The sequence below is a fragment of the Canis aureus genome, chromosome 11, assembly GCF_053574225.1.
Source record: "Canis aureus isolate CA01 chromosome 11, VMU_Caureus_v.1.0, whole genome shotgun sequence".
Lineage (NCBI taxonomy): Eukaryota > Metazoa > Chordata > Mammalia > Carnivora > Canidae > Canis > Canis aureus.
In genome coordinates this window covers 11,899,318-11,905,317 of record NC_135621.1, presented here as the reverse complement: position 1 = coordinate 11,905,317, position 6,000 = coordinate 11,899,318, and the positions used below count along the sequence as shown (strand labels likewise).

At 44.6% G+C, this 6,000-nt stretch overlaps 1 pseudogene; it reads right to left on the bottom strand.

The window, feature by feature from the left end:
• Positions 1–1,026: 1,026 nt before the first annotated feature.
• LOC144323162 (myelin-associated neurite-outgrowth inhibitor pseudogene) lies at positions 1,027–1,590 on the bottom strand (annotated as a pseudogene).
• Between the last annotated feature and the right edge of the window lie 4,410 nt (positions 1,591–6,000).

Genomic DNA, 6,000 nt, shown 5'->3' with positions numbered 1-6,000 from the left:
GTATTCCTTAACTAATTTTTGTAGCTCTAATTGATTTTACTACTTTTGTTATTTAACCTTCTTGATAGCTTTAAAAGTGATTGATCTACTACGTTTACTGTATGTTTGCTTCCACCAGTGAAGCTTTTTCCTTTCATAATTTGTCTGATACTCATGGAATGTTCTCTTCACTGAATAAAGTTCCTTTAACTTTTCTTGTAAGGCCAGTTTAATGGCGATGAACTTCTTTAACTTTTGTTGGTCAGGGAAACTCTATCTGTCCTTCAATTCTGACTGATAACCTTGCTGTGTAACATTTTTTTAAAAAAATATTTTATTTATTTATTCATGAAAGACACACAGAGAGAGGCAGAGACACAGGCAGAGGAAGAAGCAGGCTCCTCGAGGGGAGCCTGATGTGGGACTCAACCCCAGGGCCTAGGGATCATGCCCTGAACCGAAGGCAGATGCTCACCCACTGAGCCCCCAAGGCATTCTGCTGTGTAACATATTTTTGGTTGTAGGTTTTTCCTTTCAGCCTTTAGAATATATCCTGCCACTCACCTCTGGTCTGCAAAGTGTTTGATTTTTTTTTTCACTTTAATGCTTATAAATTTGAGATTCTACATTTGTTACAACAGTGCATTAGTGATATAACTTGTAAAATGCTTTTCCATTCCTTTGGATTTTGCATATGATGGTTTCTCATCTGTCCTTGCAGGTAGATTGAGCAAGCTCTGTTTTTGTGTTTGTTTTTCTAAAAACATTCACTAGATATGATTCAGAATAGCTTAATGCTCCCTTTTAAACATAACAGTTAAATTAAAAAATTGCCAGGAAGTCCACAAAACAGGATTTGCTTAAAGACTAACCCACAGAGTTAGCTGGAGACTAACGGGGCTGAGATGTGCTGGGCCGGGCCATCGTAGTGTTTAGCTACGTGTCAAGAGCATTAAGAAGTCCAGGTTGGAGGTGCCAGGCCTGAGGCACCAGCTGTGGAACCTCTGTGATGTGGCTGCAGTAGGGTAATCACCACTGAAGGGACACTTAACTGGAGGTGGGCATTCCTGGGGCCCAATACGTGGGCACAGTGGCTGGGTGGCATGCAACAGGAGCTGAGAAGTGGTTGGTCAGCAGGGTACCTACTGACATGGCCGTGGTGGTTATAGCCATGCCCATGCTGATGCCATTGCCTCTAGGTGGAGGGATGGGAGGAGTCTACATCGTCACTGGCATGTCGTTGGGCTGCCCCACTGTGGTGTGGTGATGACATGAGGGTCAACTGTGCACAGGGGCTGTGTATCCTATGTGCCTGTTGCACATAGGAGCTCTGCTGGGCATAGGTATTATGTACAGGGCACACAGTGGCCAGCAAGGGCTCCAGGAGTGGGAGTACGGTGGCGCTACCCTGCTGTTGGAGGGACAGGATGCTGTGCAGAGTGTGCCAGGAGTTTAACCTGTTTGAAAGTTAGGATTTGCTCCAAAATACATGTTGGGGGAGCAAGCAGGAGTGGTGGCTGCATAGCACAGGGAGAAATCAGCTGGATAAGCAATTCCTTTGGCATTTGCATAGGGAACCCCAGAAGAACTAGGGCTATAAACCCAACTCATGTTTTCAAGAACAGGCCATGTTGGAGGTGGCCTGGGCCTCCGTGATCAGCATGTACCAGCCCAGAGTGGATCCATGAAGGGGCAAATGCCCCATGGGCTTGCTCCAATGGGGGGCCGAGCTGCAAGGCCCCCATGTCTGCCACCACTTCCCCAGATGGTGCTTCCAGTCACTCCATTCTGCCCAGCCCACCTCTCCTCCTGGCCTGCAAACTTTCTGCTGAAAAATCATCTGATGGCCTTGCAGTGTTTCCCTTGTATGTAACAGTTGGCTTTTCTTTTGCTTGCTGCTTTTACGATTCTCTTTATCTTTAATTTTTGCCATTTTAATTATTATAAGTATAATAATAATTATTATTGTGTGTGGACATCACCAGGTTCATCTTGGTTGGGGCTCTCTGTGTATGCTGAAACTGGATGTCTAGTTCCTTCTTGGGTTAAGGAAGTTGTCAGTTTATATGGTTTCAAATAAGTTTTTTTTGTTTTTTGTTTTGTTTTGTTTTTTTTAATCTTTTTGCCTCTCTTCTGTAGGAACTATTATAATGTAGTTGCTTCATGTTGCCACAGAGAAACCTTAACCTTTCCTAAACTTTCTTTAAAAATTCATTTTATTTTTGCAGTTCAGGTTGGTTTCTTTCTACTATCCTGCTTTCCATAGTTGATCTACCCTTCTGCGTTCCTTTTTTTTTTTTTTTAAGATTTTATTTATTTATGAGAGAGAGCATGAGAGAATACAGGTGGGGGGGGTGCAGGGGAGGCAGAGGCAGAGGAAAGAGAGCAGCAGACTCCCTGCTGAGCAGAGCCCCCCCCCCCGCCCCAACATGGGGCTGGATCCCAGGACCCTGGGATTGTGACCTGAGCTAAAAGTAGGTGCTTACCCGACTGAGCCACCCAGGCACCCCCTGCTGCATTCTTTAATCTGCTGTCGATTCCCTCCAGTTTGTTTTTCATTTCAGTTATTGTATTCTTCAACTATGACTGGTTCATTTTTATATTTTTGATCTTTTGTCGAAGTTCTCACTAAGTTCACCCACTCTTCTTCATTTCAGTGGGTATCTTTAAGACCATTGTTTCGAACTCTTTACCAGGTTGATTGCTTACCTACATTTAGTTTAGCTCTTTTACTGAGGATGTGTCATGTTCCTTTATTTGACTCATATTCTTTTGTCTCCTCATTTTGTCTGAATCTTGTTTGCTACTGTACATTGGGTAGGACAGCTATGTCTCCTGGCCCTAAAAGTAGTGGGCATATATAAAAGATATCCTGTGGTGCTTAGGAGCATAATCCCCCTGAGTCACCAGAACCAAGAATCCCAAAGGTGCCTCCTGTGTGGGCTACATGGGCCCTCTCGTTATGGCCGGGCCACGACTCCTCTGGGAGCACTGATGAACAAGGCTTGCCCCAGAGCAGCTAAGTGAGAAACCCAGCTATAGCTACGGCAGGCCCGCTGGCAGACATGGCCAGCTCTTCTCCTATCCCCAGGGAAGGAGTTGACCTAACTGGGTGCTGGGCTCCGCAAGGACTGCCTGCCAAGTCTGGCAGGGCAGTAGTCACTCTGGGAGAACACTAGTCCCGACAGATGTTTCCAGCTAGTGTGGTAGAGCGGGAGCCACAGTGGAGGACCACCTGGCCCTGTGAATGACTTGTGTCCATAGGGAAATACCTGGTGGGGCAAGCAGTGCCAGCTGTGTAGATAGTGCTAGAACTTGCTCTAGTAAGCATCTGTCTGGCTAGGCAACCAGGAAGGAAGGAAAATGGTACCCACAAGAACATCCAGTCCTAGATACCACCTTGAAAATTCCTGCCTCTCTAGCACACATCCTAAATTGGGCAGTAAGTCGCCTTCTGTATACTCCAGCTGCTTTTCAAACTGCTGCATCAGTTTGTCCTTGGGTGGAGGTGAGATCAACATCCTCCTACTCTACCATCATTTCCTCTATCAATATTTCTAGGATTTTCCTGGTTCCAAGACTTACATTAACCTGTCTATTCCATTTAAACTTTGTATATGGTGTAAGAAAGCAGCGCATTTCTATTCTCTTGTAAGTAGCTGTCTAGCTTAGCCATCATCATGGTCTTTTCCCCGTTGTGCATTCTTGCCTCCTGTCAGATTAATGGGCCCTATAAGTGTGAGTTTATCTGGGTTCTCTGCTCTGTCCTACTGAACCGCAGTCTAGTTTTGCATCAGTGCCATACTGTTTTGATCACCTTAGAAGTATAATATACTTTGAGTTCCAGGATTGTGGTTCCTTCCTTGTCAACAACACTACACTGTGCCTGTTCAAGTCGTCCTTCCACCTCCAGAAAAATTTGAGGGTTCTTTGTTCTCCTTTGGTGAAAAACACCATTGGAATTCGGATAGGGATTGCATGGAACCTCTGTATGACTTTGGGTAGCGTGGACATTTTAAAATACACTAACTCCTCCAATCCACGAGCAAGGGGTATCTTTCCAGGGGTTTACGTTGTCCTCATTTCCCTGCATTAACATGCTATGGTTTTCCATAAACAAGTCTTTCACTGCATGGGACACATTCATTCCAAAATATTGTATTCTTTCTGATGCACTTGTAAATGGGATTATTTTCCTTATTTCTCACTCCGATGGTTCACGGTCAGCATATGGAAATGCAACAGAATTTTTGCGTATTGAGTTTGTATCCCGTAACTGTCCTGAACCTGTTTCCTAGTTCTGTGTTTTGGCAAAATCTGGAGGGTACCCTGTGTGTGGAGTGGAGCGTCTCCTGTGAACAGGGACAGGCTCCTTCTCCCTTTCTGATTCAGATACATTTTCCTTCTTTTCCTCACCTAAATGCTGTGGCTGGGACTTCCACCATTATGTCAATAAAAGTGGCAAGAGCGTGGGCATCCAGGTCCTGTTCCTTCTCTTACAGGAAAAACATTGCACTTTGTGCTTTTGAGTATGACGTCCTTGCTGGCATCGCCATGTCTGGCCTTGGCCATGTTCGTACGTACATTACCTCTCCACCCATCTGGTTGAGAGAGTTGGCTACACCCATATGTGGAAGCCCGCTGCCAAATGCTTTGTCTGAATCTGCTGAGGGGAGCATATGACTTTTGCGATGCATCACATTTGCTGACTTATGGCTATTCAACCGACCCGGCATCAGAGGAAGAAATCCCCATGGATTGTGGTGCACAACTGTTGTGATGTATTGTTGAGTTTGCTTTGCCAATATTTTGTTGGCAATTGTTACAGCTCTGTTCACTGAGGAACCTGGGGTCTATTTTTCTCTGTAGGGGTATCCTGGTGTTGCTATCAGGGTGATGCTGGCCTCATAAAGTGGTTTGAAAGTGTCCTCACCCCTTGTCTGTGTGGGGACAAGTGTGAGAAGGATTGGCATTTGCTTTCTTTGAGCAAAGTAGGTAAATTGACCAGCCAAGCTGTCCGAGCCTGGATTTTTACTGGGCAGAAGCCGGTACTGGTACTTGGTCCATTCCAATATTCTATTTCTTGAGGATGTGGTCTTGGGAGGCTATCGGTTTCCAGAAACTTATCCATTTTCATGGTGTCCTCCCATTTTCTAAAATAATTACTTGTAGGAGTCTTGTGGTCCTTCACGTTTCTGTGGTATCAGTTGGAACATCTCCCCTTTCATTTCTGATTTTATTTGAGGCCCCTCTCTTTTTTTCCTGGTGGGTCTGGCTAAAGGATGTGTCCCTTTCATTTGTTTTCAAAGAACCAGCTCTCAGTTTCATTGATCTTTCCTATTGCCTTGTTAAACTCCATTTCATTTATTTCCATGGGGATCTTTGTTATTTCCTTCCTTCCCTTGACTTTGGGATTCATTTCTGTTCTTCTCTTTCTAGCTCCTTGAGGTGTTATAAAATTTCCTTGTCTGTTTGAGATTTTCCTGGTTTCCTGAGGTAAGCCCATGTTGCTACAAGTTTCCCTCCCAGAAGTGCTTCATCTGCACCCCATCCACCTCAGTACGATGCCAATCCATACTGAAACTTGTCACAAGGTTTGTTTTGCTTTGTTTAGTTTTTCCTCTAGAATTTCTTCCTTGACCCATTGGTGGCTTAGGAGCATGCAATTTAATCTCCATGTAGTTGCAAATATCCCAGTTTCCTTCTTGTACTTGATGTCAAGTGTCCTGAGATTGTGGTTGGAAAACATGCTTGATATGATCTCAGTCTTCTTAAAAGTATGGAGGATTGTGTCGTGAGCCAACATAAGATCCATCTACAAGGATATTCATCGTGCTTCTGAGCAAATGTGTGCCCTGCTGCTCTGGGATGAGGTGTTGTACATATATCCACAAAGCCCATCCAGCCTCCTGTGTCATTTAAGGCTGATGTGTTTTCCTATTGATTTTCTGATGAATGACCTATCCCTTGATGTAAGTGGGATACTAGTGTCCCCTGCTGCCATTCTATCACTCTGTTTCT